General features: G+C 40.4%; 1 protein-coding gene across 7 annotated transcripts in view; it reads left to right on the forward strand.

The window, feature by feature from the left end:
* Positions 1–5,939: 5,939 nt before the first annotated feature.
* The window catches only part of ints8 (integrator complex subunit 8), a 76,114-nt gene continuing 68,036 nt past the window's right edge, over positions 5,940–14,017 (forward strand). For 5 of the 7 annotated variants that reach the window (XR_007261907.1, XR_007261908.1, XR_007261910.1 and 2 more), the window contains exon 1: positions 5,940–6,019. The gene's annotated coding sequence lies outside the window, so the exon portion shown is untranslated. Of the gene's footprint in view, positions 6,020–6,042; positions 8,178–14,017 lie in introns of those variants that run through there. The other 2 variants (XM_048595596.1, XM_048595595.1) reach the window with 2 other exon arrangements.

The raw sequence follows: 14,017 nt of genomic DNA on the forward strand, positions 1-14,017 counted from the left end.
CTACTTCAGTAAATGTTTTTAAAAAAAAGGTAGATTTTTTTTGAACAATAAAGGAATTAAGGGATACGGTGAGAACGCGGGTAAGTGGATCTGAGTCCACGAAAGGATCAGCCATGATCTTATTGAATGGCGGAGCAGGCTCGAAGGGCCAGACGGCGTATTCCTGCTCCTAGTTCTTATGATCTATGTACTCCTATGTCCTATATTCCTATACTGTATGCCCATACCTCCAATTTCTCCTTTATCTTTTTTTAAGTCTTCTTTTGCTGTTTTCTAAAATGTTCCCAATCTACAGGGCTATGATTGAATCAACTGGTTTACCAATGTACCTTAGGAAAGGAAACCAGCCGTCTTTTGTAACCCAGAAGGATTTGGGAATGAAATGCCAGCCTTGACAGTGATGCTCACAACCCAAAAAAGGAATTAAAGAAAATGCAGAATTGGTGATAACTGAAAACAGAAACAGCATGCTATGTCTTTGGAAAAGTGTCAATTACACAGCTACAGCACCAGAATATTCTGTGTTGTGTAAGTAGTTGATTTTCCATTTTAAACATAAGTGAGAAGAAAACCAGTACTTAACATTTTACAAATAATTAAGAACTGTGGATGCTGGAAATCTGAAACAAAAACAGAAATCGCTGGAGAAACTCAGCAGATCTGGTAGCATCTGTGAATAGAAAACAAAGTTTTTTCATTTTGAGTCCAGTGACCCTTCTCATTTCTGAAGAAGTGTCTCTGGACTTGAAACATTAACTCTGCTTTCTCACCACAATGCTGCCAGACCTGCTTAGTTTCTCCAGCAATTTCTGTTTTATTTTACAAACGTACTTTTGTAAAACCTCGTGTATTTTGAGGCAGTGACCAGCTGGTGGCTCTGCAATGACACCTTACTTCCACCCACTCAATTCACAGAGCCCAAATAACAGCGGTTGCTCAATTCCTATTTAAAAACAAAGCCCAATTATTTTTTGCAAACAGTTTTTGTTGATTAACTTCTGAAAGATTCCTTTCTCATTGATAAGTAAATGTGGAACAGACATCTAAATTGTAGCACTATGTAACACCCACAATATGTTTCAGCTTCAGGCAAAGAATGGTTTCGAGAAAACAGGTACAGTGAGGTGCTTATTTACAGGTTCCGGTCCTTTACAGGAACATGGAAAGAGCAAGAGCCCAAATAAAACAGAGCTCTGAGAGCAACAGTACAGAGAAAGCACCACGGGAACAGGTAAAGAGTAACAGCAGAGCATAAAAAGTGGGATCACTTGTAGGAATAAGGGAGGAGGGCAGAGCACAATAGGAGCAGACAACACATTCTGCTGCACTCTGTCTCTCTAATTCCCTCTTTTTCTCCTTTCGTTCAACGTGTCCAACACCTCTCTCTCATCTCCTTCTCTGACCTTTTCCATACCCTCAACTGCCTGGGTAAAGTATGCTCTGAATTCCCTTAGCCTGAATACAGCCACTTGGTGCTGGCATTCTGGGTGATATCTAATTGAGTTAACTGGGTCTCACCCAGCTGTTGGAAAGCAATAGACCAGCGTCACCACTGGTAGGAACAGTCTATGGTACATAGTGAACAGCAGGTGGAGATCCCCGGGATTGAGGACCCTGGGAGCAGACGCTCCACCTACTAGCCGACCAGTCAGCAATTTGAGGCTGAGAGCTGTATTGAAGGGCAATGTCTTCCAGAGAGCTGCTACCAATGTAACTATCCAAAGCCCACACCTCATTCTAATTTTGAGGGCTTTGATCAGGTAGAGTCCTTTAAACAAGGAAAACACCCCATCCCACAGGGACTGCAAGCAACCTCATATAGGTTTGTTTGCCTTGTTACCCCCCCCACACCACCCACCAACCATCACCGCATTCAGTACCAGCAACAACTGGATAAGGCCCTTCTGGGGGATCAATTGGCCAATTAAGGGCCTCAGTTGGTAGTGGGCTGAGAAGCTCATCCATGGTCGGTCTCAATGGAGACTGAGTTGAGATGGACATGGGAAAGTGGCAGGGACCCCACCTCCCACCACCAAAGGGGAGAGCTTATATTCCACACTGTGTGGAATAGCACAAGGTAACAGCAAGCTTAAAAGAAAGTAAACAATCTATCAATCAGAATATAAGCAGCAAAAATGGAGCAAAACAAGTCACAATAAGTTTCAGAAAATACAGTCAAACCAGACAGCGTGCTCCTGACAGAAGTGAACAGCGTTTCAACAAAAACCACTACAGGAATCTGGGAACAGATGCTACAAAATAGCTTTGATATATATGTAAGTTTTATATTCAAATATAGAATACATTCCTATCAACTGTAGTGTCCACAAGTCAGTTTTACTTTGAACAAATAAAAGCAACCTATTGCGGATCACGGAAATCTGAAATAGACCAAAAGTGCTGAATAAACATAGCAGCGTTTGTGGAGAGAGAAAAGGCATCAATGTTTCAAGGCCAGAATTACTATTCTCCAAACTGGAAAGGAGAAATACCGGACACAAAACGGTAACTCTTTCTCTCTCTACTGACACTGCCAGACCTGCTGAGTTTCTCCAACAATTTCTATGTCTGTCACTTTGAACAAGTTTTGTTTGTTTATTTATGAAAATCTTCAATGGAGCTGAATATGAACATTTGAAAAGTACACTTCGAGGTTTCCAAGATATACAAAGATGACTTTCAGTTCAACATGATTTTTGAAAGCTCATGAAATATAAATTTAAGTTACAATGACTACAATTACAATATAACAGAAAGAAATTCACAATCCATGATTTAAATTGTAAACTTAAACATTAACATTTAATTTTTCCTTATTTTTCAAAAAAGTATTTTCTATTTTCCAAAATCCAAAAGACTTGTGCACAGATTGCTTTTCTCAATTCAAAGCTGCTTAATTATAATTAATTATTCATTTGAAATGAGATTGTCCTTATAATTTTTTTCAGCTCTGCTTTATTAAATTTGCTTAATTTCTACTCGTAGATTATTTTTTAGCAAAAAATTCTTTAAATTATCGGAAGTAGGTTTAACTCCCTCCTTTCCTACCCTGTTTAGTAGCAGAATGTGAGGAGCTCTCAACCTACATCTTTCAAAGAAAGTGAACGTTTATGTGTTCAGTAGAGAAAATTGTGAGTTGGAAAAATTGCCAAGGCATGCAAATAGCTACACCATTTCTAAGCAATGACTGACCATCACAGACTGTGCCATAGTTTGTATCACCTTATATGTGTTGATTACTAATGTATGTAACAGGTTTCAAACAAAATGTAGTTCAAACACTGTTGCAAATATAATTGTAAGTCTTTTTTCTACACAATAAAATGTTCCTATTTCTTGCCATTATTGATAATCAATGAAATACCATCGCCAATTTCCTTTAAGCTTTTTATGGTCATATAGTAACATCATATAGTAACTCAATTAATACATGAAAGTATATCAGATTGAGCAGAAGTTTTGGCTTTACCTTATGGACAACCAGATACAACTATATCCAAACTGAAAGTTCCTACATTATGATTGTGGCCTTGTGACATAATGATTTTGGGTTTGTTAATTGCCTTTATTTCTTTTGGTTCTCATACTGATAGATAAAAGAACTAACATTATAAAATAATGTTTTTTAGTTTAACAGGTTAATGGATGGCACAAAAGCTAGCAGTTCTTAAACAATAAGCTCCAAAAATAAGTCCATGCCGAGCATAATCCCAAACTAATCTAGTTCCACCTACCTGCTTCTGGCCCATATCCACCTAAACATTGTGCTTGCCAAATTTAATCTGTGCTACAAGTTCATTTACTTTGTTTCGCATCCTGCATACATTTAAATACTATACCTTCAGTCCTGCATTGACTGTCCCCTTCTCATAGTTGTCACTTTACCTGCTGTGCATGATGTTAGATTTCTGACCCTTTCCATACGCTCTGTCCTGTTACTGGTTCTGAAAATTTCAACCTCTGCTGAGCCTTCCCCACCTTTAACTTTTTTACCATAATTTTCCATGAAACTGAACCCACACTCCCAGTATTTAGTTTAAAGCCTATCCACAGTTCTATTAATGCAATTCACCAGGTCCCAACATGATTCAGGTCAAGCCCATCCCATCTGAACAGCTTTTTCTTTCCCAGTACTGCTGCCAATGTCTCATGAATTTGAACCTATTTTTCCCACACCAATCTTTGAGCCAAACATCATCTCTTTAATCTTGTTGATCCTGTGCCAATTAGCTTGTGGTTCAGATAGTAATCCAGAGATTACCACCTTTTTGGTTCTGCTTTTTAATTGGCCCCTTGTTGCCACTCATACTCTCTCAGCAGAATATCTTTCCTCTTTCTATCTATATCATGGACCATGAAAACTGAATCTTTTCTCTCCCACTCCAAGTTCCTCTGCAGCCCAGAAGAGATATCGTGAACCTGGGTGTCAGTCAGGCAACACAACCTTCAGGACTCTTGATCCTGGCAATAGAGAATAGTGTCTATTCCCTACTGTACTATCCCAATTATCAGTACATTTCTCTTTCTCCCCTCTCTTGATGGCTCCCTGTACCACAGTGCTATGGTCAGTTTGATCATCCTCACTACAGCCCAACTCTCATCCATACGCAAAGGAAGAATGTTAAACCTGTCTGACTAGCTCAAGGGCTGAGTCTCCTTCAGCACTACCTTGTGGATCCCTCTACTTGACTTACTCACACCCTACTGTTCCTGACCACTGACTGAATTTAAGGTAGTTAATCTAAGGGCTGTGACTGCCTCCTGAAACACAGCGTCCAGGTAACTCTCCCCCTCATCGATAGTTGCAGTGTTCGAACTCAGACCACTAATCATCAACCCTGAGTTGGAGTTCCTCAAGCAACAGACATCTGCAACTGATGGGGTCACTAAGAACTACAATAGGGTTCACCAGCTCCTACGTCATACAGGTACAACACATTGCCTGGCCTAGCATCTCTATTGCAATTACTTCGTTCTTAATTTGATTTTTAAAAATTTTGTACTGGTCGTTTAGTTAATAGCTGTACATACTTACCCTATTTACTTCAATCTGAAAGTAACCTGTAAAGATAGTCAATTAGTAGCTATCACCAACCAATGAATTTATGGTTTATTTGTGTCACTCTTTCGTGCTGGGTCCCTCATCCTGGGCCTCAACTTATCCTGTTAAAAAAAATCCTTACAAACAATGAGCTCAAAAAAATAAACAAAAACACCTCTTCCCTTCTGCACTGAATTTTCACATTGCCTCTAAATTCTCCAAACTATATATTCACTTGTGCTAACAAGGTGTAGAGCTGGATGCACACAGCAGGCCAAGCAGCACTTGTGCTGTCTCACTGAGGGTGGGATCTTTCCTTCCTTACCATATGAAGCTTACTCTAACCTGTACAAATCACCTCTAACTTAATTTGAAATTGTCAATCTCGGTCCTGCACCTATTCAGTGGAAGTTTCTAACGTGCAGTGAAGATTCTGTTCCTTGCAAATAGAATACATGTCTTATGTGCATTTCTGAATGCAAGGTCTTGACCACTCTTGTCTACTTCCCTCATTTAAAAAAAATATACGACATTATTCAGAACCTTCTCTCAAAATCAAAGAAAACATCCACCTTTATGATGATATATAGAAAAAAAATAGCCGCAACCAATGAAGAAAGGGGGAGGAGAAGCTTCATCAATTGGAAACCAGGAGAAAGAGTAGTGAATCAGAGATAGTAGGAACTGCAGATGCTGGAGAATCCGAGACAACAGGGTGCAGAGCTGGATGAACACAGCAGGCCAAGCAGCATCATAGGAGCAGAAAGGCTGACGTTTCTGGCCGAGATGAAGGTGCGGCGCACGCTGTCAGCGGCAGGGGGCGCTCGTCTCGCGCAGGATCCGGGGAAAGCTCCATGGGCGGGTAGGCGGACCGGAAGGCGGCCTACGTGACCCGGCAGTGGTTTCCAGCAGCGGTTGTAACCCGGTCGTGATTTCCGGAAGGTTTGTGTGTGAGTTATTATCCGGCTCATCGTGAGAGTAAGTCAATGATCATTCATTTGGAAGAACACCGCAGTTATTCGGTGTTTCATTAAACTCGGCTTGTCTGTCTTTTCGGCGATAGAGAGGGATCTGTAATTGTTGGTGGAGTGAGGTTTTTCTCAGTAACTTTATTTGGAGCCAGGTTGCAGGCCCAGTCACATTGTTTTCACTGCAGCAGCGGATAACTGTCCCTGTCTGTGAGATTTGATGCAGATGTCTGTCTGGCCTGTTGTTTCAACCACACCAGTAAATTAACGGAATGTTTGTAGCCATTCAGACTCTCCAAATGAATGTGTTTGTTTTCAAAATGAGAATACGGGCGCTGACAGTTACCTTCAGGATAATAACGCGAGTTTATCCTTATTAATGAGATGTTTGTCAGATTGAGAAAAGAAAACAATTTTGCACTTTTTTCATGACCATCGAATGTCTCAAAAGCACTTTACATTCAAGAAAGTACTTTTAAGTGTAACCGCTTGTGTATTGGAACGTGACTGAGGGAGGCAAAATTGGCCGGGAGATTTGGGAGAATGCTCTTACGTTTCTTTGAAAATAACCTTTCTAGAAACTAATTAGTCTGTGCTGATTGTTTGTTTATTTCCTTACTGCTGACAATGAGGCTATCATTGAATAGAAAATGAACAGGACCATGCGTATAAATTAGCTACAAGAGCAGGTGAAAGATCCGGAATTGTGCAGCGAGTAACTCATCTCCAGTCTCCTCAGAGCCTGTGAAACATCTACAAGGGACAAGTCACAAAAACGATGGGATATTCTGAGGTCCATACCAAGTGATCCATTTGGATTTATTCTTTCTTGACATTCTTGAAATAGTCTAATATAACTGAGTGGCTTCCTGGCCCATTTCAGAGGGCAGTTGCGTCAACTCCATTGTGCCAAGTCTGCAACAATCCAGCAGGAATTGCTGGACATTGTTGAAAAAGTATTTTGGAATCACTTCTGTGGAGAAGCAAGTGTTTTTCTTCTGGCCCCCAGTGCTATTGTGGACCACTGTACTATATCTCCTGAAAATGTTGGAAATTCCAATGCAAATGAAGCAGACTATTCATTCATCAGAAGAAGTAATATTTTACTGTTTACTCAGAGAAGCCTTCCAGACTTATTGCTTTATTGGCTAACACTTCTCAGTTTTGTACACACTCGGCTTGTTACTGCTCCTGTTACAGGCTGCTTGTGACATTCTGGGCTGCATTCCTAACCAACCCATTCCCTGTTTTTTCACTCCACCCTAGCCTGAAATCTGTTTTCCTGACAATGCTGCCCATCTCCCCATCTTATTTCCACTCTCTGCCCAAGCCCCAGTCTGAAAACCTCATTCCTAAGTCTCACTGCCTCTCTGAATCCTTGTTTCCTGCCCTCTACAGCAACAAGAAATTGCATCTATGTAGCACTTTTAACATAACAAAATGTCCCAAGGCACTTCATAGGAAAATTATCCAACTGCATCTAACATTGAGTCGTAAAAGGAAATATTAGGATAAGTGATCAAAATTTTACCGAAGCAGTAGGTTTGAAGGAGCATGTTAAAGGAGAATTGTTATACTTGCAGTTCAAAAAATGCCTTATGTGCACTTCCATTTTAAGTGGTAGATTCATGTCAATAGACTGGTATTTTTTTGTATTCAGTAAATATATGGAATTAGACTCTAACCATGTTTTTTTTGTTAATAGTTTGTTGGATGTGGATGCCATTGGCATGCCCAGCACTGTCCCCCATCCATAATTACCTTCTAGAAGATGGTGAGCTGCCTGTTTGAACTGTTGCATCTGGTGTATGTACGCCAGCAATGATGTTAGGTAGGGAGTTCTAGGATTTTGATCTACTGACAGTGAAGGCGCAGCAATTATAATTCCAAGTTAGTGTGATAATACTATGGCTTTGAGTTTTTTTTTTTGAGAGGTTTTAAGGCAGAGGTGAGGAGCAGTCTACCAGAGTAAACAGTTCGTGAGGCTTTTTTTTAATCTTGGAACAACAGAAGCTTTCTGAATGGGTGTGGTCAAGCTCCCACAGAATGAGGATTTTTAGTTCTAGCTTTCAGCAGTTGCTGTTGGGGTCTTAACTAAGTGGAAGCCATTTTTCTCTCTCGGTTACAGCCAAAAGCTGGGGGTTCTCTTACTGCTGCGGGAGTTACATGTGAGACAATATGTTTTCTGAATTTGCCTTATGCCATGGCTGTGTTCATGAGATGTTACTATATTTTCTGTTGTATTTTAACTGTAGTATATGAATAAATTGTGTTTTGCTTAATATCGAGTAGGTTGACCAATTGCATTGCTTCTGAAACGTAGCATCTTACATTTACCTTCAAAATAAGAAAAGGTTAGGGTCTAGGCTACCATAATATATTTTCAGGGGGTCTGGTCTAGTCTATAACATCAGGATGGTATATGTCTTGGAGTGGAACTTACAGGTGTTGGTTGGTTTTCACTGCTCAGCAATTCCGAGAAATGCCAAGAACAACAACCACCGTTGTACATATCCTTCATCGATTTGACGAAGGCTTTGACTCAGTCGATCGGGAACTGCTATGAAAGATCCTGTAAAAAGCAAGCTGTCCTGTGAAATTCATCAACATTCTCTGTCTCCTCCATGACAAGATGCCAACTACGATCCTCACCGGTAACGTGACAGAATCCTTTGAAGTCAAGAGGGATGTGTCATTACCCCCCACTCTTAACTCCATCTTCAATGCCACCATATTTTATCTTGTAAAGAATAAGCTTCGCAGTGGTGTGAATATTGTCTACAGAATGGATGAAAACTTTTCAACACCAATCGGTTGCAACACCAGAAGAAAATGACACTGACCTTGCTTGTGGGACTTCAGCATGCAGATGATAATGTCATCTCAGCAGTCTCTGGAGACAATCTTCAAGTCTTGCTTAATGCCTTCGCAGATGCGTATTGAAGGGTTGGTCTCATCTACAACCCCAAGAAGAGTCAAAAACTTTATCAACCCATCCCAGGTCAAGTTCCAGTTCATCCCTCCATTTAGAATCAGCTGAGAAATCCTCTTAAATGTGGAACATTTTGTTACCTGGGAAGCTACCTGTAATCTAAGGCTGACCTCACTGCAGAGATTCAACATCACATCCAATCTGTGAGTGTCGCCTTCGGACACCTAATAATGAGTGTCTTCTTCTTGACCGTGACATTCGTGCTGATACCAAGATCCTTGTGTACAAGGCAGTCATCCTTCTGACTTTTCTATGTGGCTCTGAAATTTGGACGACATGTAGACCCTTAAAGTACCATCAATACTGTTTGAGACAACTTCATGTATCAGCTGAGAGGACATATGTACTAAAATCAGAGTCTTTGAAGTAGCTAATAGCTCCAATATCAGTAAGGGTGTGGAATAGGAATGGCATGAATTTACATAGTGCCTATCCAATATCTTTTTGAAAGTCCCGAATTGTAATCGCCTCCACCACACACTCGGGTACTGCTTTCCAGATCCCAATCACTCAGTAAAAATAAAATTATTCCCATGTTGCATTGGTTCTAATGTCAATCATCTTAAATCTAGATCCTCTAGTTTCTTGACTCACTTGCCATTAGGCATAATTTTCCTCTGTCTAAACCCCTCCTAACTTTGAACACCTCTGCCAAGTCTCCCCTCAACCTTCTTTTCCTTAAGGAGATCAACCCTAGCTTATCTAATCCACTCAAAAAACTGAAATCACACATTCATGGATCAATTTAGGTATAACGCCACGCCCTCTCAAAGACCTTCATATTCTGCCTAAAGTGCACTGCCTTGAATTTGACACTACTCCAGTTGAAACTAAACCAAAGTTTTTGGCTGGAGAAATTCAGCCGAGCACAATTATATATCTTTACCCTCAATAGCAAGTCCCATTTCTTCTCTGCACAACATGAGCATTGACTCTGTGTGCACATATGAATGTGGGAGGGGTGATGCCAGAGATTGAGTGGATTTGCCAGGGGGAAATGGAGTCATAGCTGCAGCACAAAATTTTAACAGTACTGTTCTCCCCAGCTATTCAAAGCAATTGGGAGATTTGCCAAACCTAAGTGCATTACTCTGTAGGTCAGATGAAACTGTTTCATGGGATCTGTATTTAGTGAATAGTAAATGTTCCAGTGCAACCACATGAATCAGTCTTCGAGTGGAAATGCAAAGCTCATCATATCTTCCTTTCAGCAACTGAAATAAGGTACTGGCAGCCAAATGAGTGTAACAGTAAGTACAACAGTGTTATCTTTGTTATTTACTGGGAATCCATCCAGAATAAAGGAAGTCCAGGAAAGACAGGCAACATTCAAATCGAATCAGGATGGAAACACTTGCAAGGAACAGTGAGACAGCAGCAGAAACCCGAAGAGACTCTCATGAAGCAAAGATAAAGAGACACTGAAAGCTTTTGTGAGAAGAAGAAAATGTGTGTCGGCAATTACTCAATTGGTAGTACTGTCATCTTGGAGTCAGAGATTTTGAGTTCAAGTCTCGCTCTGCGGCATCCGAACAGAAATCAGAGTTGATATTGGAGTGTTGAAATGTGCTGCACTACTGGAAGTTCCTTTTTTTTTGGGGAAAAGATGCTAAACTAAGGCTATGTCTAATCCACTGAAATGGGCTTAAAAGTTGCAACTTTTGAGGAAAAATAGGGAGATATCCCCATGGTGTTTATTTTTTTGGACAATATTTGTTCCTCAACCAACATTAAATAACATTATCTGATCGTTATCACATCTAGTTGGGGGAACCCACATTTTGCAAATTGACTTCTAAATTTCCTACATTCAGATGGTGACTGTATTTCAAAGATACTTTGACAGTAAAACAGATGCATGCAGTGATCATAAAATATCCTTTTTTCTAAATGTAATAATACAAAGGAGATAAAGATGTTGAAATTGAATCTCTTGTGGCAATAGTGTGATGCTGGGCACTGGGAAAGTAGAGAACCTAGCAAAAGTAAAATAAGTTGATCTTGTGGCAGTTTGGTTAGCCACCTCAAATGTTTAACAGCAAGTCAGCTAGCACCAGAGATATATTACAGACTAGGATAAGAAAGGGAAAATATTGCATGAGAAAGAGATGAGTAAGTATGTGAGAATAGAAGAGTTAATGGAAAACTTCATTCAACCTAATGCAAAACAAAAAAATCCAGGTTAGAATTTGGGTTTGTGGTTGCGAGACAAATGAAGCAGCAGTGCAGGTGAAATACTGGGAAATTTAGATAAATATAGCAGCTTGAAAATCAACCAGCTTTGTCTCAGCAAAGATGACCCACAAATGGATGAACAGATACGTGAGTTTGGGGGGAAAATGGAGAAGATCACTCAGATGAATATAAGAAAATGAGAAGCACATTAAAAATGTGATTTAAGGAGAAAAGGAAGATGTGATAAATGAATGAACAGCTGACGCTAAGAAAACACTTTTTAAAAAAAAAGTTAGTTTAGGACTACAACAGTAAGTTTAACCAGGACAATGAATAGTTATTTTTACTAAATGGATTACAGCAGTTCAAGTTAAAGCCCTCTTTCATGTTTTCAAGGATGGGTATTAAACTTTGTGACATGCAGTATTTTTATTTTCCTACACAAGAATTTGGAGCAGGAGAACCCATGTAAGGTCTGTTCCACCGTTCATTATGATCATGGCTGGTTTTCAGCTTCCCCTCCACTTTCTAGCCTGGTCCTCATATCCCATGATTCCCTGAGAGACCAAAAACCCCTCTGTTTCAGCTTTAAAATGCACTGGAGCATTGACCACCCTCTGGGGTAGACATTCCAAAGATCCACAACCTTTTTGAGTGAAAACAGTTCTCCTCACCTTAGTTAAAATGATCAACTCCTTCTCCTGAGAGAGACTGTTCATTCCCCAGCCAGGGAAGGCATCTTGATGTCTACCCTTTTGAAGCCCCTTTAGAATCTTGCATGTTTTCATGATCGCCGCTCATTCTTTTAAGCTCTAGAGACGTCCAATCTAATTTACTCAGCCTTTCATCATAGGACAGCCCTCTCAAACTTGAGACCTTTTAGTGTATCCAGTGAACCTCCACCGCATCACTTCTAATGCAGCCTTTGGCACTTCTGCAGAGAACAATATTGATTCAGACTTTAAGGGGAGGTGATAGCCTAGTTGTATTATTGCTAGACTACTAATCCAGAAACTCAACTAATGTTTGGGGGATCCAATCTCAAATCCCTCCATGCCAGATGGTGGGATTTGAATTAATTTTTTTTTAAAACTTGAATTAAGAGTCTACTGATGACCATGAAACCATTGCTGATTGTCGGTAAAAATCCATCTGTCTCACTAATGTGCTTCAGGGGAGGCATTCTGCCATCTTCAGCTGCTCTGGCTACATGTGCCTCTAGAGCCACAGCAATGCAGTCAACTCTCAAATGGCCTCTGAAATAGCAAGCCACTCAGTTCAAAGACTCCACATCCGTCTGGTAGTGTGGCAACTTGAACTGAACACAATATTTCAAATGTGCCCTAACTAAAGTTCTATACAGTTGCAAAATGACTTGCCAATTTTTATATTCTGCTTCAACCAGTGAAGGCAAGCATGCCATATGCTGCCTTGACCACTTTATCCACTTGTGTTGTCCCTTCTAGGGAACTGTGGACTTCAATACCTCTGTGTCTTAATGCTTCTAAGGGTTGTGCCATTTATTGTATTCTTCCCTCCTGCATTAGACCTTCCAAAATGCACCAGCTCATTTGTCCAGATTAAGTTCCATCTGCCATTTCTTTGCTCAGGACTCCAACGTATCTATATTCTGCTGTATCCTCGGTCAATTCTCCTCACCATCCACCGCTGTTCCAATCTTTGTGTCGTCTGCAAACTTACTAATCAGGTCACCTACATTCTCCTCCAAACCATTTATTTATATTACTAACAACAGGGGTTATTCCCTGCAGAACACCACTAGTCATAGATGTCCAGTCAGAAAAACACTCTTCTACCACTCCTGTGTCTTCTGTGGCCAAGCCAGTTCTGTATCCATCTAAACAGCTCACTGAGGATCCCATGTGACTTCATCTTTTGTATCAGCCTGCCATAAGAAACCTTTTCAAAGGTCTTGCTGAAGTTCATGTTGACAACATCCACCACCCTGCTGTCATCCATCATCTTTATCATTTTTTCAAAAACCACAATCAGTTTTGTGGGACATGACCACCCCTACACAAAGCTATGTCATTTATCACTAATAAGTCCATATTTTTCCAAATGTGAATAAGTCCCATCCCTAAGAATCCTCTCCAATAATTTCCCTACCATTGATGTAAGGCTCATTGGCCTGTAATTTCCTGGATTATCCCTATTGCCCTTCTTAAACAAAGGAACAACATTGTCTACTCACCGATCCTTTGGGACCTCTCCAGTGACGAAAGAGGATATAAAGATTTTGTACGAGGCCGCCACAGTTTCCTCCCTCAAAATTCTGGGATAGATCTCATCGCGTCCTTGGACTTGTCTTAATGCTTTTCAAAACACTCACCACCTTTTTTATATTGACATGCCCTAGAATGTCAACATATACCTCTTAAGACTCACCATCCACCATATCCTTCTTCCTGAATACCGATTCAAAGTATTTGTTTAGGGCCTCATCCATTTCTTCCAGTTCCATACATTAGTTCCTTCCTTTGTCCTTGAGTGGACCTACCCTAGCTATCCTCTTGCTTCTCGTGTGTATAAAGCATCTTGGGATTTTCCTTAATCCTGTATGCCAAGGACATTTAATGGTCCCTTTTCACCCTCCTGATTTCTTTATATTCTTCAGGGGCTCTGTCTGTCTTCCGTTTGCTAAACCTTACATATGCCTCCTTTTTAATGAAGCTCACAATTTCTCTTGTTATCCAAGGTTCCTGAACCTTGCCATCTTTATCCTTCACTTTCACAGCAACATGCTGGTCCTGAAGCCCAGTCAATGAGCCTTTAAAAGATTCCCACATGACAGATGTGCATTTATCCTCAAACAGCTGC

Source organism: Rhincodon typus, chromosome 4 (assembly GCF_021869965.1).
Source record: "Rhincodon typus isolate 14 chromosome 4, sRhiTyp1.1, whole genome shotgun sequence".
NCBI classification, from domain to species: Eukaryota; Metazoa; Chordata; class Chondrichthyes; order Orectolobiformes; family Rhincodontidae; genus Rhincodon; species Rhincodon typus.